At 46.9% G+C, this 22,999-nt stretch overlaps 1 protein-coding gene across 1 annotated transcript in view; it reads right to left on the bottom strand.

Annotated features, from left to right (window-relative positions):
- The window catches only part of LOC124552388 (centaurin-gamma-1A), a 321,735-nt gene that overhangs the window by 170,021 nt on the left and 128,715 nt on the right, over positions 1–22,999 (bottom strand). The gene's annotated exons all lie outside the window — the stretch shown is intronic.

The following is a 22,999-nucleotide window of genomic DNA, read 5'->3' as shown; positions in this document are numbered from 1 at the left end:
AGAGAGAGAGAGAGAGAGAGAGATGGACGACGGCAGACAGCAGCGCAGGCCGGACAAATCGAGTTGCCCTGCCCCTGCCCCTGCCACCCGTCGGTCTGGCTGAAGCTGCCGCCAATAGCCAGCACTTCGCCGTGGTCACTGGACAGAACACACACACGCGGGGCAACCGGGCCATCACACATCCAAACAGGAAATGAGAAACTATACACCCACACAATTACACAAGAGTATCATTTAGCCACGTTCACACGTTACAGGGTCAAGCGGTTCTCCCATGGACAACGCGACACATGTATCGGCCGTGATGTTCCAAACACTTGCGCGGGACAGTCCAGTTCTTCAAGAGGTCACATACCAGTTTTATTGATGACACACATAAGGGGTCACGTGGTTTGGATATCCCTCGGCCTAACAAGCACTTGTAAACTTACCAGAAGAAAGGGCAAGGTCATAGGTACAAGGTCATAATTTAAACACTGGATGTTTCTCCTGACCAGGCAAATTGAGCAAATCCGTTGGTTCTTTTGCGTTAGGTGTGGTCTAGGCTGAACGTCATGCTGTTTATAAAAGAACCATTCCCTCACTGGAGGTTCCTCAGAAAACCCCGAAAAACCAATATTTATGGGGACCGAAAGTACCAATTTCGAGGATGACCACTTTTATCATTTTTTTTCACGGCAGATCATCAAAATTTTTATGGCATGTTCTTAAGGTGGCATTCTCGAGGAACTTCGAAACCTTTTTCGATATCATTATACGCAACCGAGATTCAGAGGTTCATAATAACCGTACTCAGTCAGAAAATGGCAAAAACCGGCTTTTAGCTGTCTTTGCACCGTGGGCCGCAACAGTATAAATAACTAACCCTAGTAAATGGCTCAAACTGTAACTGAACACTCTTTAGACATTTATCTAGAAACACGATTTTTCCGTTTTCGAAAATATTTGTGCCTTATGAAGGTTAACCCGAAAAAAATTGATTTTTGGGTACCAAGAATACCAATTTGTGGGGATGGCCACATCTATAATTTCTGCTCACAGTAAGTAGGAGGAACTTTTACAACATGTTCTTAACATGATGTTCTCTGGGAACCTTGAAACGTTTTTCAATTTCATTATACGATACCGAGATCTAGAGGTTTAAAGTTACCGCACTTATGCACGTAAAATCCTGTGTGAGGAGTAACCATAGTTTTAACTGAGGCACTGAACACATGGCATGCGTTCTGGAGTTAACGCAAGGGTTCTGAGGTCAAGAAATTGTGCTGGGAATAGCAATTTTTTTTACCAATAAAACTTTATGACGCGCTGCCTGTTCATAAGGGCCACTCCACGCCTGTACAGACTGTCTTGGCCTGGAAATTATTTGATGGTGCCACCTGCCGGGGCAACCGCCTTACAATAACCTATTCTGTCATACGAACTTCTTTGGTACACCGCATTTTTTGGTAGACTTGTTAAGTGTAGCCCAAAATTGTTGTGCTTCTTTATGTCAAATAATGTAAAGTGAACTTGTGTTAGATGGGAGAGGTTTCTGTGTTAATCTTATACTACATACTTATTCGTTGTTTATGCCCTATATGTGTGAAAGTATGTAAGTGTATAGAAGTATATAAATAAACTGTCAAAACTTTACTAACTGCTGAATTCGCTTTATACAAGGAGCAGGCCCTGCTGCAACAGGGAAAAGAAGGAGCTGAAGAATGTTGCTGTCTCATCACAAAGAAGGCGAATATGCTTCTCTTTAAAAGATTCCTTGTCAATAATTTTGGCACGCAAACATATTGCGCTTTTTGTGGTGAAAGAAAGTAGCAGAGGCAGTGACGGTGGAAGACAGGATCACAGTGCCAGTAGGAGGGACTGAGATATGAGACAGTGGCGCTGGGAGAGAGAAAAGTGGCAATGGAAGAGGAAGAGAGCTGAGTGAAAACAGTAGCAGTGGGAGCCAAAGAGGGAGGGGGCCCTGGTGGCCAGTGACAGAGTGGCAGTAAATGAGAAAGAGGGATGGACAGAGATAGTAGCAAACGGAGAAGAAAGAGGGAGGAGACAATGGAAATCGAAAGAGTAGCAATGGAGAAAAAGAGAGGAAATCAAAGAGAGACAAGACCATACATAGGTTTTTTTTTTTGGGGGAGGGGGCCGTGATCCGCAGGAACAGTGTGAAAATTTGCACGTTCTGTCATCAACTGTAGGCACGTGATAAAGTTTCCCGGTCTGGAGGTCAAACCCCTGAGCAAATCATTCCCAAGGAAATGTGTGGAGACGAGACAGCGGTGACTGAAGAGAAAGGCAGCAGACTGTAACCGAGAAAGAAAGGGATTAGGGCAACAAAGACCGTGGCAGTGGGACAGAGAGACAGTGGCAGAGTGGTAAGGAAGGGAGAGGGGGAGAGAGAGAGAGAGAGGGAGAGACAGTGAAAGGGGAGAGTGAGAGGGGGAGAGAGAGAGAGAGAGAGAGAGAGAGAGAGAGAGAGAGAGAATGGACGAGGACAATGACAGCGGGCGACGCTTTCGGTATTATGGGCGTCTGCAGAGGCAGCGCGGCCCAGTGCTTCAGCAGGGAACTTGCAGCGACTTGTGGAGTCCCTGCCGCACTACACCGCACAAAAGGAGCTCCGACAGGGTATTAGGACGACTTTTGTCACCTCAGTGTGTTGCTCCACGGAAGTGTTGTAAGTTTCGGGCTTTTGACCCGGTCAGGGTCCCGAGCAGAGCACAGGCATATTCACTGCTCATTTCCAGCTGCGACCTTAAAAAAAATTCTTCGCATCAGGTACTGGGAAACTCCAGCAGTCGTGGGAAAATTGCTCGCCTGTGAGCCAGAGTACCGAGTTCATGCAACAACCCATTTAGGAGGGTTGGGGGGGGGGGGGGGTGGACCCCCTCATCTTGAAGCAGAAAGTGAGGCGCTTCCCTCTCAACTACTTGAAGGTGGCGCTGGAGTCCAGAGCAGCGAGCAACAGGAGCACACAGAGCGGCCACGAAAAGATACACTGAAACGTTGCATTCATTCCCGTCTCGGAGCTTCTGTGGCTTCGCGAGAAGTCGCCATGGCGGCGGCGGTGCTAAAGAAAAATTGCACCACGTGCTGCTTTACATGCCGAGTGCAGCTACTCACAAAGGCCCAGTGTGGGCTGTCACCATCGTATGGCAACAACAATTGGTAAATATGCTAACGTGGTAATCCGGAACCGATTTCAGCTAGAAAAAAATTAGTTCCAGTTTTGGCTACCAGGCGCAAATGTCGCGCTGTGCACTGTTTTTATGATGGGTAAGACATCCATGCTGTCATTTGACAAGCCATGAGTGTCGAGAAGAGAGGCTGTGCGCTGTTACTGAAACTGTCGTATATGAATGGCAGCAATCTACACATGTCTCTGTGGATGGCTTGTTCGGGGTTTTGACCCCTAGACCGGGAAACACGTGGTTACAGGCGATGGCGGAAAATAGGCAAATTTTCACACCGCTCCTGGGGTGGGGGGTCTAGAACCTCCAAAAGCTTACGTCCTCCATGGCGAGCGTGTCGGCGACTGACAGATCTGAGACGAGGATCGACGTCACTCAGTGGTTTAAAGATGACGATAACGAAATTAGAATACGCGGGTCAGCTCGGTGTGGAACCTGGAAGAGGAACGCGGCCTGTCCCGGTGGATGTTATTGGCGAGGCTGCAGCTGCTGTAGCTGACCACGCAGTACGTGCCCCGGGTAGTGCCGGCGCTCGTCCAGTGTCACGGCAATTGTCTGGCCCATGGTCAACAGTACTGACAGTTTTGTGGTTACAGTTACGATGCAGACGTTGCATCAAACCCGCAGCAACGTTCTGAATTTACTCTTCAGTTTGTGGCACAGATCGAAGTTCATGACGTGAGACCAGACAATATTTTATGGAGTGACGACACACATCTTACACTACAGGGTGCACCGAATACACAGACCGGCCGAACCTGGCGTACTGTTAAACCGCGTCTTGTGCACGAAGAGCCGCTGCACTCGCCGCATGTAATGTGTGGTGTGGTGTGGCTTCACATTACTGATCCGTTCTTCTTCTTTCTTTGAAGAGAAGACACCCAGAGGGCCCGTCTGGTGTACCGTGACGTCTGCGCGCTATGGAGACCTACTTGTGCAGTATGTGATTCCTGACTTGGAGGAGCGCAACTGTGTGGAAACCTGTGTCCTCATGCAAGGTGGGGCAACAGCTCATGTCGCTCGTCCAGTGACAGATCTGCTGAATGCAACCTCCCACGAACGCGTTATTTCCAGTCATTTTCCAGATGCTTGGCCTGCACGATCATCTGATCGGAATCGATGTGACTTTTGCCTCTGGGGATACCTAAGAGAACGCGTTCACCAGCGACGCGTTCAGTCTCTGCCTGACCTGAAGGCCGGTGCACGGGGACACGTTGCTCAGATTCCACGGGAACTGCTGCCAGCAACTGCCGATCACGCCGTTTTACGGATGCGGCGCCTCGTCGACGTCTCTGGTACTCATATTGCTCTTGTGCTGTAAGCGGCGGTTTATAATAAAATCAACATTACGCCTTTGTCACTCGTTTGGCCTTTTCTGCCCACGCACCGTTCCAAATCCATTACGTATGAAAACATTTCTGTACTGCTTTCTCGTATTCACAGCTTCAGATTTGCACCCGCCGGCCAAAACTGGAACTACGTTTTTCCAGAATAAATCGGTCGCGCATCAACGCGTTAGAGCACCTACCAAGATTTGCTGCCCATACGCCCACACTGGACATCTGTGAGTAGCTGCACTTTGATTTTGACCGCCCGCTATTTAATCAGAAACGTTTACTGCGGATCCGGCGTAATACCCTGCTTTCAAATGGTTCAAATGGCTCTGAGCACTACAGGACTTAACTGCTGTGGTTGTCAGTCCCCTAGAACTTAGAACTACTTAAACCTAACTAACCTAAGGACATCACACACATCCATGCGCGAGGCAGGATTCGAACCTGCGACCGGAGCGGTCGCGCGGTTCGGGACTGAAGGGCTTAGAAGCACTGGGCCACCCCGGCCGGCAATACCCAGCTTTGTAACGGTTACAAATCAATCTAAAGAAACGTCGTCAGCCTGTGTTTGAGCGCCGAGACAGGATTATCACACTCGCCAGTCCCAATGTGAATGATGGAAGCCCTGTCACACTCCATCGACTTTCAGCAATTTTCCGAAGTCCGACCACTGCCCTGGAAAACGAACACCGTCAACAGTCAATACATTATCTCCAGCTGGCCGCTACCAGCTCTCGCTGGTAATCACGACAATAATAAAACATTTGCATCGAAAGTGGGGTAGGGCCCTGCGCGCGGTAAAAAGCCGCACAGATCGCCATCGCTGTGACTTATTGTTCCGTTAAAGTTGGTCTGGGCTGGTCGCTCCATAGATGATAAAATGAGGTAAGTCTGTTTTTTATTACTTACACGCAACTATTCTGATATTTCACTTGAAAATTGCATGATGTAGGTTCTGAAAAAAAGAATCAACGAATTATTCACTGACACTACTGGATTTACATATCACCTCCGCGTGGTAATAATTGCTCCAATTGGTCCCCAAAATTAGCATGACGCTCTCTACATCTACGTCTACACGGATCATCTACAAATCACGCTTGAGTGCCTGCCAGGGGGTTCATCGAATCACCTTTACAATGATTCTCCATTATTCCACTCTCGAACAGCGCGCGGGAAAAACGAACACCTGTATCTTTCCGTGCGAGCTCTGATTTCCCTTATTTTATAAAGACGATCGTTTCTCCCTATGTAGGTCGGTGTCAACAAAATATTTTAAAATTCGGGGGGAGGGGGGGGGGGGGGGGGGGAACTGGCGATTGAAATTTACTGAGAAGATCCGCCTGCAACGAAAAACGCCTTTTTTTAAAATGGTGTCCATCACAAACCCTGTATTATGTCCGTGACACTCTGTCCCCTATTTCGCGATAGTACAAAACCTATCCACACCGCGCGGCAGTACTCCAAAAGAGGACGGACAAGCGTACTGTAGGCACTCTCTTTAGTAGATCTGTTACGTTTTCTAAGTGTCCTGCAAATAAAACGCACATGTTCTATGTGTTCCAATTTAAATAGTTTGTAATTGTAATTCCTATGTATTTAGTTGAATTTACGGCCTTTAGGTTAGACTGATTTATCCTGTAACCCAAGTTTAACGGATTCCTTTTAGCACTCATGTGGATGACCTCACACTTTTCATTATTTCATCATTTCGCACCATTCAGGTAGCTTTTCTAAATGGTTTTGCACTCTGTTTTGATCTTCTGATGAGTTTACTAGACAATAAAACACAGCATCATCTGCAAACAACCTAAGACAGAAGACAGCTGTTCAGATCGTCTCCCAAATCGTTTATATAGATAAGAAACAGCAGAGGGCCTATAACACTATCTTGGGGTACGCCAGAAATCATTTGTGTTTTACTCGATGAGTTTTTTGAGATAAAGTGACGAAATGGGCAAATCCTCTGGGGGTAAACCCCGCGACTCCAACGAATTCCAGGAACGTGCAAATTTCTTGAGAGACAGGAGCAGTCATTCACTGCCACTGACGATGTGACGATAAAACTTTCCAGACCCACAAGGATGAACACAGAACGACCTCGTAAAGCAATCACTTTTCAGAGGACCTAACGAAGTACACTGCTTACTTTGATAGCGTAGACAGACTCAGTCATTGAACTTTCTCATGTTACCCTACTAATCCTCCTTTTGCGGTGAAGAAAGTATTAATTTTGTACTTTTTAGGAATCTTGTTCGGATTTATGGGATATTTAAATTCAGTGTTGCGTTGGGTGACTTGGCTACAATTTAACAATGTTGGACAGATTATTTCAACTGTTTTTACTATCGAGTCCTCCTGTTTTATCCACGTTTCTCTCAAATGGGGCAAAGACCTGCAATTTTTTTTTTTTTTCGCTGGATTGTAATTATCTCTGTAATTAATAATCAGTATAGCTGCAATTTGGAAAGGTCATAGGTAAAAACCCAACATATAAATTTAATTTTAAATCAAGTGAAAATATATCCCTCACTGACCACACTGTTAGGAAAACTGAAAATTGCTGGGCTTTACCCCCATCTACCCTACAGCACAAAGTCAGTAGGAAGAGAGTCACAGAACATCACTCAATTTTGCACTGCTTCACGTGAAATTTTCAGACTGATGCCGCGTTCCTTGCTCTCCGAATGCATTTGACACCGTCCCGCACAAGGGTAGCGGAAAAAAAAATAACACGAGCTCGCACAGTATCGGTCCAGATTTCTGTGACTGGATTGAAGACTTCCTTGCAGGCAGAACTCAACACGTCGCTCTTAACGGAACAAAATCGACAGATGTGAAGGTGATTACCTGAGATACGACCGTTACTGTTTACAATGTACGCGTACGTAAATAATCTAGTAGAAAGCATCGGAAGAAATGTTCGCAGATGATGCGGTTATCTATGAGAATGTAGCAATGACGGATGACGTACTGCAAATGATTTATGAATGGTGCTGGCTATGGCAGATGACTCTGAACGTAAATGAATTTGACATACTGCGCATACAAAGCCTATTACCGTAGAACGACACTGACGATGCTTACCGACTATCATTCTTCTCACTCGTCGTCGCGAGTGGAACAGAAAAAGCGTTATGAGTTAGTGGTACTAGAAGTGCCCTCGGACACACACCGTTATGTCGCTTCCGGAGTACTGAAGTAAACGTAGATGTATTTCGTACCAATTAATACTATCCAAGTCCGCCGTTTTTGGCCAACTCCAGCAGAGTCGCTGCACGCTTTGCCTCGTTCTGCGGAAGCACGTCGTTAGAAACCGCCACACTCGTCGAGGAAAGCAACAGATTGTCCAAGACGAATACCACGACCCTGCATATGGGACGCACATTCGAATGCTGTGAAGGCTTTCCGTACCGAAAACGTAACGTCGCCCATCACGAAGATCACCGACTCCCAACTTCCCTGCGGGTCCACAATTCGCCACCCCAGTCCCAAGATGGCTGACTGCGCATTCCTCAATTTCTCGAACCCGAGACCTCTCCATGACATCATTTAACCCTTGGGCCTCTCACCCAGTTCGAATCGGGTGCATAAACGGAGCCCTTCGCTTTGGCCGTTTGTTGATCCTGCTTACAGGCAAACACCGGCCATCGGGAAATTACCCTCCCTACAAGGAAGCTGTATAGGCTCCGACCGGCACCCGTTTAGGAAGATTAAGGGAAAGCCCCTTCCTCCTGTAGCCGGATATTAGGCCGAGCTGCTACAGTAGCGGATAGGGCTAACGAACATTGGCGGACAGGAAATGATGTGTTGCAATGCGACACAGCTTCCAAAAGACGAAAATCAAACTGCGGAAGCCGTTTTTCGCTGTCTTCGTTACATATCAAGGCCTCAAGCGGTTTCGCTAGACCTGTCAAATATCGGTTTTCCGGCGTATACAAATCAGCTTGTAATGTTACTTAACAGGCGATGAAAATTTTGTGAAAAAAAAGAACATTCTAAAAAATTGAAAGAAGAGGCACGTATTTGTTAGAGAAACAAAACTGCGATTTTATACGACAAACACAGTATAATCATTGAAAATGTCAGAGTATAATTAACCGAAAAGAAAAAGTGTATTTTTATGATTTTTTGGTTGCCTTTTCGAGGTAGTATCTTTTATGTCTGAGCTATGCAAACTCTTGATCTCTGTGAGAAGATAGAACAGTATTTTGTGTAAACTACACGCGAAATAGATAGTATAAAATAACAAGTGTTTGCGAATTAATTCGTCATGGAATACTGCAGTCAGAGTCACTTCTAAACGACGTAACATTAAATGTCTGATTCGCGTCCATTACGCGTAACACGGGAGTAACTACCGAAAGGGGTGGAGATTTTTAAGAGCTCACAACAACCACAAGAAACTAAAACGCAAAAACTTAAAAATATTTACCGACACTGGACTGCGATCCAATTACTAGGGTATGGTTTCTTTCTGCATATAAATTTTTTCCTTGTAAGGCCATTCACCATCGTACTTGATAATTTATTAATCTATATATACAAGAAACACTACGTGCCGACTGACTCAGTCACACACTGATTCACCATCGCCCAGCCCATATCGCTAGGGATAGAAACTTGAAATTTGTACAGCGTGCTCATATTATACTTTAGGCGTCGTGTAAGAAAGGATTTTTCGAAATTCCGCTCCTAAGGGAGTGAAATAACCGATAAAAGGTTCTTTGAGGATACATCGCTATTAAGGCAATTTTGAAGTTGGACCTAAGAAAATTGGTATTTGGTTTCTCAGTCAGAAATAAAAAATTCCGTTCTTCAGCATTTTTAGAAATTCCACCAATAAGGGTGTACAGTAGGGGGGAGGAAGTTGTTTTGAAACTAAATCAGCACTTAAGAACTAGTAAAGCATTTTTAAAGTTACATGTATGAATGTGGGTATTTGACTTCTCGGTATAAAAAGTGTTTAAGTGTTTTTGGAAATTCGGCACCTAAGGGAGTGAAACAGGGCATGAAAAGTTTTATGCAGTTATTTCATTATAAAAGCATTTTCAGAGGTAAATCTATGAAACGTTATATTTCACTTCTCGGTTAGATATAAAGAAATGTGTGTTAGAGCATGAAACTTTCTACGAAAATATCACCACTAGAATTCGAAAGGCATGATTAACAAAAACCTTGGACTCTAGCTACCAGAATTGCTTGTTAGTCAGAAGTACATTCGGGAAAAACCATGCCTCTATGGGCTTAACTAGCGCGAAAAGTTTAGGCGTCGCAATTAGTGAACAACATAAGAAATCGATTAAAAGAAATAAAAAACGTCTGACCAGATCATACTGTCTACGGGAGTGAAACAGCTGGCGCTATGTTAGTTTGTTCAAATGTGTGTGAAATCTTATGGAACTTAACTGCTAAGGTCATCAGTCCCTAAGCTTACACACTACTTAACCTATATTAACCTAAGGACAAACACACACACACACACACACACACACACACACACATACACACACACACACCCATGCCCAAGGGAGGACTCGAACCTCCGCCGGGACCAGCCGCACAGGCCATGACTGCAGCGCCTTAGACCGCTCGGCGCTAGTTTGTTACAAGCTGTTCCGATTAGTGACAAAAATCTGCGCACTGGCTGGTGCTCTTCAGTTACGGATAAGACGTAGCCAACTTCATGATCAGTCTAATGCCTACCCTACACTCGTCCTTCAGTGCACGACAAGTCACTCCGGTCCAGATTAGTCAATACGTTTCTCTTTTTTTTTTAAAAAAAAAAAACGGGAAGTAACCTCACGATACAAGGACGTTACAGAAACGTTTATGCGCTTACGTCGGAGTGAAAATCGATTGTCGAAGTGACCACATCTCCAGAATTTACATTGTGGTGTTTACATGAAGTATCAGGAGCAATATTGGAAACTCTGTTTATGAAGTCTGGTTTTGGCAGCCATGTAAACGTACGGACTGACTCATCAAATGAATTCGCTGATGTGAATAACGACTACCATCAGCTGTAGAATGGAATGACGGCAGTGAAAACTTGTGCCGGGCCGGGACTCGAACCCGGATTCCCCGCTTATCGCGAGCGGCCGCCTCACCATTTGGCAATCCGTGCAAGACTCACGGCCAGACCCAAACCTCCGTATGTCGCCAACTATGCATGCATGTTCGAGGGAACTTTGCATCCTAATCAGAATAACACAGGCACTGCAATATCGAAATGAATGTCTGTCGGCGGAAAATACGTTCGTGCGCGCATCGTCTCGACATCGGGTGCCAACCAGTTCACATTTAGAGTACAGAGCAGGCGGTAACGGAAAGTCTATGTGTGGGGGCGTGTGTGTCGGGTCGGGAAGCGCCGCGCGCCCCCTGCGGATTCGGTGCTGTATCGACAGCGGCGCGATGTATCGACCAGCCCGCCCCCACACAACGGGTCGCGTCCTCCTGACCAAATCCACCCCCAGGCTGGCTGGCTGGCTGGCTGGCTGGCTGGCTGGCTGCCTCCCCACCCTACAGGTCGCGCTGAGGGTCGCTTCTCTCTCCAGAGAAAGGTCTCACTGACGGAACGCCTGCGGCTCCAAAACGGCCTCTCGGCTCTCGGCTCCATACTCTTTCTCCTGCCTCTGCAGATGTATTCCGAAAAGCACCGAGCGGTGTATACCAGTATCGTCCCGCCCCATTCCGACTGCTACCGCGTCTTCTACGCCGAATGGAAGACTTCATCGACCTCTACCCTCGTGTAAACAAGAAATCCTCAGACTGCAGCGACGCGGCCAGTACGAAAAATGTGCGATTGAGGGAGCGGATAGCTTCTGGACTGTATTCGAAACACAGGCTCTCAGATCTCTGTCAGTAAAAGTCAATCCTCCATGTACACGCACTCGCTTCTCGCGTCTCCCACTGTAGTCTGCTGCCTGTACAAATCCGCGAGTCGACGTTGTAACTCGCCCGGAAGGTGTGCCGCTGGGTTCAGGTCAGTCCACTGCAGGTGTGTTACGGTACACAAAGCAAACTCTCACAGATGGTGCTTTATGACGGTGTGCTGTTCATGCAGACGCATTCATCACCTCCGAACTGTTCCTCTGTTGTACACAGTACACAGCTTTGCCAACAGCCTTGCCACAGTGGTAACACCGGCTCCTCGTCAGATCACCGAAGTTAAGCGCTGTCGGGATGGGCTAGCACTTTAACGGGTGACCATCCGGTGTACTGAGCGGGGTGCAATCAACTAGTCTGAGGCACACTGAGGAGCTACTCGATTGAGAGGTAGCAACTCCGGTCCCGTAGACTGACGTACGACCGGGAGAGCGTGTGCTGACCACATGCCCTCCACACCTGCATCCAGTGACGCCTGTGGTCTGAGGATGACACGGCGGCCGGTCGGTAATGTTCGGCATTCACGGCCTGTTGGGGGCGCAGTTTAGTTTAGTACACTATTCTGTTTCATATCCTTCCACATTTAGCCTCCCTGTGAGCGCAGTATGGGGACCACACCCTAAACACGAAAATTAACCCAATGCTGTAAAACCACCTCCTCCGTACTTGACTGCTGACACTAGAGTCGATGGCACGTAACGTTCTACAGGCATCTGCTCAACCTCAACCTCTCCATCACAGTGGCGCAGTGGTTAGCACAATGGCCTCGCATTCGGCAGGACGACGGTTCAAACTCGCGTCCGGCCATCTTGATTTAGGTTTTCCGTGATTTCCCTAAACTGCTTCCGGAAAATGCCGGGATGCTTCCTCTGCAAGAGCACGGCCGACTTCCTTCCCCATCCTTCCCTAATCCGACGCGACTGATAACCTCGTTGTTTGGTCCCCTCCCGAAAAACAACCAACCAATCTGTAACGAGCCACTGGACACCATGGGTCGCTTACAATGAAGTACTTTCAAAATATCCGTGAACAACCTCCGAAATTTCAGAATTGGTCTTCACCGTGTATAGGTGCTCAAGTGCCGCGTGCCTGTAACAATACAGTGAGGTGGCCTCCATTCCTGTCGAGGTACTTGTAGTATCGCACACAATGTACACATAGCAATGCAGACATAGCGGTCCTTCATACCTTATCGCAGGGCGGTGGCTCTGTTGGCGAAAGTTAAGAATGACGTTGGGTTCTCTTCAGGGACAACCCGCAAGTTTCGCCATAGGAGACTCCGATATGTGGCTACAGAAACGAAAAAACCACCGTGTGTGTGTTTCGTCCCACTCTCCATCATCAGGTTCGGCCACGAGCGAACGTCCAGGTGCGCACCGGGGCGGCATCAGCTGCCTCCAAAATGCAGACGGCCCTTTTATTTGTTCATGGAAACGCGGGATTCTCTGTGACGGCAGAGGGCCGGTGGTAGGGATTGGGTGGCAGGCGGGGGACGGGGGTGGGGGAAGCGGTGGGTAAGGGGGGGGGGGGGGTTGTTGACTGACGCGGACACGCGCGCGCAGCCTGCTGAATTATTTACCTGGAGGGCCATCACTTGCAGCAGCGAGCGCGCAGGGACCGCCGCGAGGAACGGAGAGCCGAATTCTGTGTCTACGCCCACGAGTACGAAGCGACGTAAAAAGCAAAGTTACATATCGTGATATACTAGGTCAAATAACTTTTGTTGAACGCTGCACTACACTTCCAAGTATCACAGATGTACGACACTATTCTTCTAAAAAATCACAAAGTCTCTGTAACGTTCTGCCAATCGTTCAATATGCTTCGACGACAGGAATCTGCTCCTCGGTCACTGAGCCATTCCGGAACGGCCGTGTGAACGTCCTGAACGTCGGAAAATTTACGATCGCAACGAGTCAGTTCCCCGATTCCCCGGACACTGTCGTCAGCGGTCGGTGTGGATGGCCTCTCTTCTCAATCGGCATGACCCGCGCCAGTGCGGTCTCTGTCAAACTGCTGGCAACATTTTACAACGACCGGACGCGACACCGCATTTGGCCCACATATCGCCAGAAATTCTCGGCCAATCTGTGTCCAATTTAGACGCTTTGCCCACAAGAATGCTGTTGTCCGATATACTTATGAGATCTGTTCAAAAAATTACGGAACTGACCACAAAATTTATCTGCACTTACCTATTATTTACTGTCCATGCTCTCCTTCGAAATACTCTCTTCCACATTTGATACACCCCTCCCAACGCCGTCTTCATTTCCGGAAGCAGTCTTGGTACGTCTCATGTTGGATAGAGAAAAGCGCCGTCTGCGAATTTTCTTTTATCTCGTCAGTCGTTGGAAATCGTCGTCCTTTCAACGGTGTTTTCAACTAAGAAAAAAAAAAAAGTCCGCAGGCGCACGTCTGAAGTTTTCGAAGGATGAGGAAGCACAGTGGTATGGTTTTCTGTGCAATCCTCACCCACCAACACAAGTGGACGTGCGGGTGCCTTATTGTGATGCAAAAACCATGAATTGCCTCGTCACATTTCAGGCCGTTTCCTTCTCAGATTTTCTCGCACGCGTCCCAACACGTCCCGATAGCACCGTCGATTAACAGTTTGTTCCTGTGGCACAAATTCATGATGAGCTAATCTTCCAAAATCAAAGAAAACTGTCAGTATGGCTTAGAAATTTGACCTGACCGTCCGGCCATTTTTAAACCATGTGACCCATTCGGCTTAAGCACTCATCACCGTAGGTTAACCGCACCTTTCGTCGTGTGTATGTAAAGGTCTTCTTACGTTCCAAGGAAAATTTAATGCAGAAGCGTAGCTCCTCTAACTCAACCATCTCGAAATTCGCAGACTGCGCGACACAACGGTCTACTCAACACAGCACCGAACAACAGCTGCAGGCCCGCATGTACGGGAGGGCAAACCGGGGTGTCTGCCCTGGGCGGCAATGTCAGGTGGCGCCACATTCGTCTTCGTGAAGAAAAAAAATCTTGTATCACAAAGCGTCTAGTATCCAGCGCACGTTGGTCTATTGATTATTCATATGATTTTCAAAAGCGTCCAAGTTGGTTCTTTAACATTTTCAGCACATTCTAAGTATATTTCTGAACGAATCATGATTTTTGAATGCGTGCACAGTGTAATTAATGTCTCTCCAAGGGGAATCTCCGTCGCATCTGGAAATATTCCAGAATTGGAATCAAGAACAGCTGCCAACACGAGTAACTTTGAAGCAGACGACTTAATGCCGGCATATTTTCTGGTCGACATTGTAAATACCAGGTCAGGTTCGTTTCAGAGTATGGTGATACAACAGAAATCATATACAACCGCTAGCTCGACTAAAGGTCACCTAAAAAATGGAATACTGTACAGATCCCACAAACACTTGAAGAGTGCGAAAACATTTTGTTGGCGCCCACCTACATACGGAGAAATGATAATCACAAGAAAATAAACCAGAGCTCACTCGGAAAGACTTAACTGTTTTTCCTGCGCGCTGTTCGAGAGTGGAACAGTAGGAAAACTTCTTGAAGCCCTCTGCCAGGCACTCAGTTGCCAACTGCAGAGTAATCGCGTAGGTGGAAAGCAAACAGGACTAGTTCGATGTATTACAGGCCCATATCATTGAATTCGATTTGCAGTAGAATTTTGGATCATACACTGTGTTTTAACATTATCAGTTACCTCGAAGAAAACGTTATACTGACACACGGTCAGCACGGATTCACAAGATGTCGCTCGTGTGCAACACAACCAGCTAAACTCTTGAAGTAATTAGTGCTGTCAACAAAGGATCTCAAAGTAATTCCATATCTCTGGGTTTCCAAAACGTTCTTGACACCTTTCCTCACAAGCTGCTTCTAAACAAATTGTGTAGCTGTGGTGTACTGCCCCAGTTGTGCGACGGATTCGTGATTTCCTGTCAGAAAGGTCACACTTCATAGTAACTAACGGAAAGTCGTCGAGTAAAAGGAAAGTGATATCTGGCCTTCCCCAAGGAAGCTGAAAATGGCTCTGAGCACTATGCGACAACTTCTGAGATCATCAGTCGCCTAGAACTTAGAACTACTTAAACCAAACTAACCTAGACATCACACACATCCATGCCCGAGGTACGATTCGAACCTGCGACCGGAACGGTCGCTCGGCTCGAGACTGTAGCGCCTAGAACCACACGGCCACTCCGGCCGGCCCCAAGGAAGTATTACAGGCTCTATGCTGTTCCGGATCTACATAAACGATTTAGGAGACAATCTGAGCAGCCTTCTTAAGCTGCCTGTAGATGATACTGTCATTTACCGCCTTGTAAAGTCATCAGATGATCGAAACTAATTGTAAAATGATGCAGACTAGGTATCTGCGTGGTGAGAAAAGTGGCAATTGACTAAGTAATGAAAAGTGTGGAGTCATCCACTTGAGTACTAAAAGGAATCCCCTAAGCTCGGTTACAGAATAAAACACACAAATCCAAGCGCTGTAAATTCAACTAATACTTAGAGATTACAATTAGGAACAACTTAAGTTGTTGAGGGCAAGGTAAACCAAAGATTGCGATTTATTGGCGTAACACTTAGAAAATGCAACAGATCTCCTTAAGAGACTGCTTACACTACGCTTGTCAGTCCTATATCGATTTCCGTCCCATTAGGATAATTCCTTCGTGGTATATCTTTCTTTTTTTTTTCTTTTAGTGTGTAACGACTCGTGGGGTTAAAGATGTTTGATATCCTTGGCTTCCTTACAAACATTGGACGAGATGTTAAAATTCATAAAATAAAACGAGAAGTTTAATCATTTGCTGCAGTAGTATTCTAGAAAGAAAAAGGTAAAAATAAGTAATAATTTAAACATACGTATTTACTATGTGCATAGCGAGTGCTTATAGCCAGGAGAAAATGTGAAGGGGTGTTGTTATACCAAAACGGCCGGCAGAGCCTCCTCCTATCTTGCGGCTTCCTTTGACGGCTAAAATATCTGTCGCTGGAAACACCACGTTGACGCCCCGGGTTGGAAAGTCTACGACACCGTATAAATATGTACGTACGTAGAATGACATGACAAAAGTCGTGGGACACCATCCAGTATCATCTCGGACCTCCTTTTGAGCGGCGGCCGGTGTGACCGAGCGGTTCTAGGCGCTTCAGTCTGGAGCCGCGCGAGCGCTACGGTCGCAGGTTCGAATCCTGCTTCGGGCATGGATGTGTGTGATGTCCTTAGGTTAGTTAGGTTTAAGTAGGTCAAAGTTCTAGGGGACTGATGACCCCAGATGTTAAGTCCCATAGTGCTCAGAGCCTTTTGAACCTTTTTTTTTTTTTTTTTTTTTTTTTTTTTTTTTTTTTTTTTTTTTTTTTTTTGCCCGGCGTAGCGCGGCAACTCGATAACGCGTGGCCTTAAGAAGTCGTTGGAAGTCCCCTAAAGACATATTGAGGCATGCTGCTTCTATAAGCGTCCACAATTACGAAAGCGTTGGCAGTACAGGATATTGTGCACGATTGTGTCCCATAAATGTTCGGTGTGATCGATACAGGGTGATCTGATTGGCCAAATCACTAGCTCGAATTGCCCAGAATGTTCTTCAGTCGTGAGCAGGTGTGTCTCGGTGGCATGATGCAGTGTCATCCTGAAAAATTCCATTGTTGTTTGGGAACATGAAGTCCATTAATGGTTGCAAATGGTCTCCGAGCAGCCGAATATAACCAATTCAATGACTGGTTCAGCTACACCAGATCCAGTCAGTGCTTTCCATATGAACACAGCCCACATCACCAGATTGCACAGTGCCTTCTTGACAACTTGGGTCCACGGCTTCCTAGGGTCTACGCCACACTCTACCCTGCCGTCAGCTCTTACCAACTGAAATCGGGACACATTTGAACAGACCACAATTTTCCAGTCGTCTGGGGTCCAACCGATACGGTCACGAGCCCGGGAGAGGCGCTGCAGGCGTTGTCTGTGCTGTTAGCAGAGGCACTCGCTTCGGTCGTCTGCTGCCACGGCCCATTAAGGCCAAATTTGGCCGCACTGTCCTAACGGACAGGTTCGTCTCACATTGATTTCCGCTGTTATTGCACGCAGTGTTGCTCGTCCGTTAGTAGTGTCAGTTCTACGCGAACGCCGGTGCTGTCGGTCGTTAAGTGAAGGTTGTCGACCACTGCGTTGTCCGTGGTGAGAGGTAATGCCCGTAAATTGGTATACTCGGCACGCTTTTGACACTGTGAATCTCGGAATATTGAATTCCGCGACGATTTCCGAAATGGAGAGTTCCGTACGTCTAGTTCCCAACCACTATCCCACGCTGAAAGTCTTAATTACCGTCATGTCGGAAGCCTATACACGGGAATCACAGCCCCGCCAATGCACTGCCCCGTTACACCTTGTGTGCGTGGTACTACCGCCGTGTGCACATGTGCACGTCGCTATCGGACGACTTAAGTCACCTCAGTGTATGCCGCCTACAGTTGGCGACCCTGCGCTCTCTCGGATTCCCCTGCCTGCTACCTGCCGTCAGAACCCGCCGGCGCCCTGTGCTGGGGATTCCCCGTGAGCCGCAGCGGCCCGACACGGCGGCGCCCGCTGCCCAGACACACACACCTGCGGGCAGACTCCGGGGCGCCAGCCACACAGCGGCCGGCTGCACGCGAGGCGAAGGGGCGGCCACACGCACACACTGGCCTGCTTATCACGGCGTCACACTGGCCGCAGGTCGCCGTCTCCAGAGCGACACCAACAGCCCACAGTTGCAACTTCAGTAGGCTACCGTTGACTACCACAAGTAAGCGTTCACCACCGCAGTCTCCTTAGTAACTTTGGTCAGTTAAGACCGCAACCTCGTTACCTGTACGTTAGGTGTGTTGCATACCTATCAGGCATTACGTAATTTCAAACGCTTTGCTTTGCGTATGCGATCAGTGTCTTACTAGATTCCTCTAGAGAGCGGAAGTGGTGAATGTTCTAGAAAGTCTCCCGAATGAAATTTTCACTCTGCAGCGGAGTGTGCGCTGATATGAAACTTCCTGGCGGATTAAAAGTGTGTTCCGGAGCGAGACTCGAAATTTACCTTTCACGGGTATGTGCTCTGGCGCCCAAGCTACCCGAGCGCTGGTTTCATTCTGGAAACATCCCCCAGGCTGTGGCTAAGGCACGTTTCTACAATATCCTTCCTTCAGGGAGTGCTAGTTTTGGAAGGACTGCAGAAGAGCTTCTGTGAAGCTCGGAAAGTAGGAGGCGAGGTACTGGCGGAATTAAATGTGTGAAGACGGGCGCGTGAGTCGTGCTTGGGTAGCTTAGACGGCAGAGCACTTGCCGACAAAAGGCAAAGGTCCCGAGTTCGAGTCTGGGTCCGGCACACAGTTTTAGTCTGCCAGGAAGTGTCGTCTGTAAAGTGATTGAGGATATACAAAGGCCAACGTAACCTACGAAACATTTGTGTTCTACATTGTAATCCTCCTGTCTTCACTTACACATAAACACTATTTACAGTAATTTTTTAAAATATTTTATTGAAGTTGTGTTCTAAAACTGTTGGTCTGTAAAGTGTAGCAGACAGATTTTCTAGCAAAAATAAAAAACCAATACAGTTTTATCACATAGCGCTAGCAAATGCAATTTTCTCAAAAAAGGTAAAATCTAAAAAGGGCTGCAAAACGAAAACATATCAAACATAGCTTCAATACTTCCTATAACCTACATAAAACTTGTTTCTGTTATTTATAAACAATTTTCGAACTTACCATCAATACCAGGAAACACCTGCGTCTGACCATGACGAAGAATTCGATAGTCCAGTGCCTGTGTTATTCTGAGTATGATGTAAAGTTTCTCTGGACATGCATGCAATAAACTCAAGTCTACCACCTGTTTCATGTAAGAGTCAGATAGTCCCTTTTTGTGTGTCTACAAATCGCTACGCCAAGGTATTTCAGGATTCGCGCCATCCCAACTATGACTCATTGATATTGTAGTCACAGAATACTAGATTTTCTTCTTTTTTTTTCGTTCTGAGCAAAATGCAGTTTTACATCTCTGAACATTCAGTGCAAGCTGCCAGCCTTTGAACCACTTTGAAATCTTATTGAGATCTCACTGAATATTGGTGCAGCTTCCTTCAGATAGTACTTTATTATAGATAATTTCATCATCTGCGAGAATCTGAGGTTACTATTCACACTGTCCTCAAGGTCATTAATGTACAACATGAACAGCAAGCGATCGAACACACCAGAAGTAACTAGTGCCTCTGTCGATGACTCTTCATCCAGGGGTAACATTCGGCGTCCTCCCTGCCAGAAAAACCTCAGTGCAGTCCCTAATTTCGCCTGCTACCCGATACGATCGAACTTTTCATAATAACCGTAGGTGCGGTACTGAGTCAGATGCTTTTCCGAGCTGCCTGGACACTGTCGCCGGTGGTCGCTGCTGACGGCCTTCCTTTCCGGTCAGCACCGCCCACGTTTGTCTGGCCTCGGGCAAACTGCTGGCACCATTTCAGTGCGGATGCACGCCGAACAGTATTTCTGTCCACGTACCGCCACAACTTCACCGTCTGTCAGTGTGCAATTTAGACATTTTGCTCAGAGTAACTGCACTGTCCCGCCAACTTCAGCTTCGGAGTAGGTTTCCAGTCCGGTGCACCTGTTACCCGTATCGCAGCACGGGAGACCCGGAACATTCTATATTATAGCAATGCACCAGTCTTGTTGCGCAGTAGATTTAGCGTTGGACGAGATGCCCTACTTTCGCAAGCCCCTCGCAAATGTAAACTCGGCAATACATTGTACACAGCATGGAAGAGCGGACTAACTATCGGTATTATCTATTACCTATTCTAAATCAATACCGTACGACGGAGGAAAAATTATTGTCGATACGCCTATTTACGCACTCTAATCTCTTTCAGCTTATTCTCACGGTCTTTATGCGAGCCTGCCAAAGTTAACAGAACGCAAAATACCCAAGCTTGACGTACTTTTACAGAAGCTCGTAGTGCGGACTTAAATGCGAAGTACTTTAATACTGCTGCATGTACTCCAGCACAGCCGCACGGGGTAGCCGCGTGGTTTGAGGCGTCTTGCCGCGGTTCGCCCCCCCCCCCCCCAACGGAGGTTCGTGTCCTCCCTCTGGCATGGGTGTGTGTGTGTGTGTGTGTGTGTGTGTGTGTGTTGTCCTTGGTATAAGTTAGATTAAATAGTGTGTAAGCTTAGGGACCGATGACCTCAACAGTTTGCTCCCATAGGATCTTACTACCACCATCTCCTCCTCACTACGTGGCACTAACGATCCCATGTGAGAAACGTGCCAGTTCAGCTCCGCATGACCGATGTTTTCGGAAACCATGCTGGTTGGAAATGAGAAAGTCATTCCGTCCGAGATTCAAAAAAATGGCTCTGAGCACTATGGGACTTAACATCTGTGGTCATCAGTCGCCTAGAACTTAGAACTACTTAAACCTAGCTAACCTAAGGACATCACACACATCCATGCCCGAGGCAGGATTCGAACCTGCGACCGTAGCAGTCGCGCGGTTCCGGACTGAGCGCCTAGAACCGCGAGACCACCGCGGTCGGCGTCCGAGATTCCTTATTACGGTTGTTCCAAGACTGCACAGGGAATGGATGTTAAGGTTAGTGGACGGTAGTTTTGTGGATCACTTCTGCTATCCTTGTTGATGACGGGTTGACCTGTGCTTTCTTTAGACTGCTGGGCAACCTGAGAGATATACGGTAGATTACGGTTAAAACGAGCCCATAAGAATCAGGCTCGTGGCGATGGTGGGCATACAGAAGGTGCGGCATCGTTCTACACCACAACCGTGAAACACTGTGTCATTGTACAAGGCGCTCACAGGAAATTGTCCCACATTCTTACACCAGACAGTACCGGTCGAAACTGGGAAAACAATCCTGTAAAGCCACACCCGGAAAGAAAAGCCTACCGAGCCACGGGCCACTTCGCTTGTGTCGCGAACGGTCAGTACCCGGGGGTCCGGACCGCCTCTCTTTCGACATACGTCTTCGATTTCTTACTGCCCCGGCTCTTCTCAGTACTCGGTGCCCTGTTCTTTTGCTATAAGTCAGAGCACTTTACAGCAGCCATTCCGTACGCATCGTTTCTAGGATCTGCCGGCATCAGGACAACAATATTGTGTCCTCAGACCTCTTGCCGCCTCAATGCAGGGAAAATCTCAAGCTTTCGACGATTGCCACCGTCGTCTTCATCAGGAGCAACTGATCGTCAAAACTGCTACCGTGGTGACTTTACATAGTTCACAGACGGCTTCTGATTGGTCGGTAGTTACGTAATGCTGTCGCAGACGGTGCCAAACTTCTGTATGCACCGATGGCGGCACCGTCCCGCAGTAGCGTAAACACTGCGACGAGTATCTCTGCCTCTCCTCTGCACCCAAAGATCGCTTCCACGCACCGCTAACATTATATTCGCTATCACAGTTGAAGTTCCAATCACACATTCTTATTCCTACAGCCTCTTTAATTACAAAATCCCAATGTGTAGAAGTTTGGGACAAAACTTTTGTTTCCTCAAACGGTATTTTGTGTGCTCATGAGACTGTCCTTAACACGGCGTACCGCCTCCTTGATCTTCTTAGGAGGTCGCACAACAAGTCTCATAGCGACGCAGAAAGGAAGGAAGACGGCCGGTAGCCCGTCACGTGAGTGATCGACATTTTTACGTTTTCGTTTCCTTGGAGAGCGTTGGCTTGCATATCACGTGAGCCATGGTCCTCCTTTCGCAACACGTACGTCAAAGGATAAATTTCGGAACCCAAGCAGTCCCATTCAGAAACAGCTTTTGCTCTGTGAATTAGCGTGTTCAAAACCGCAATTAATGTCTTGTACGCTGCAAGAATCACGTGAGTTTTCCATTCTTTTTCGAAAATAGTATTTTTTGCGTCCAAAGCGTTAGTAAAATATGAAGAAACACGAATGATCGTGAAATATCTGCTAAATGAAATGACATACGCTAATCAGACCTTACCCGCGAAGAAACAGGACATTAACACTGTGTTTCGCCCATAAGAAGCGTATACACGGGCGTACGCGTGTCAAAAGGATCGGTACGTCATCCGACTTCTGTTCTGATTCTTTGTCATTAGGACACGTTTTGCCAAAGACGCAACTTTCGTACTATTGATCAGTGTTTTCTGACCTTTTTCCAATTAAAGGAAGAATTTTGATTCATATTTGGTTATAGTGCACAGCTACATTACAACTAACATAAATGTAAAATTATAGCAATGATTTTCGGTCACTGCAGTCAGACCAGCAAAAAATGAACGAGAATAATCTACTAAGCAAGAAAGGAGCTAGCAACACAAGTAAGCAAAATACGCATTTAGTAAATAAGCTGCCCAATTGATGCAGCTTCAACTTTTTCTTTGCACTTCGACCTACATTTTTTTAAATATGCTTAGTTCCTATAACGTTTGTTACTTTCTTTTCTTATTATGATAGGCATTCTAAACACTTCTGTCGATTTTTGAACACACGAACAGCCTTCTTTAATCTAATTACTTCATATTCAAAATACATCTTTCTTGAGGGCTTTGAGCAACAACTGTACAA

Source organism: Schistocerca americana, chromosome 10, assembly GCF_021461395.2.
Source record: "Schistocerca americana isolate TAMUIC-IGC-003095 chromosome 10, iqSchAmer2.1, whole genome shotgun sequence".
Lineage (NCBI taxonomy): Eukaryota > Metazoa > Arthropoda > Insecta > Orthoptera > Acrididae > Schistocerca > Schistocerca americana.
This window is presented reverse-complemented; position numbering and strand designations above follow the sequence as displayed.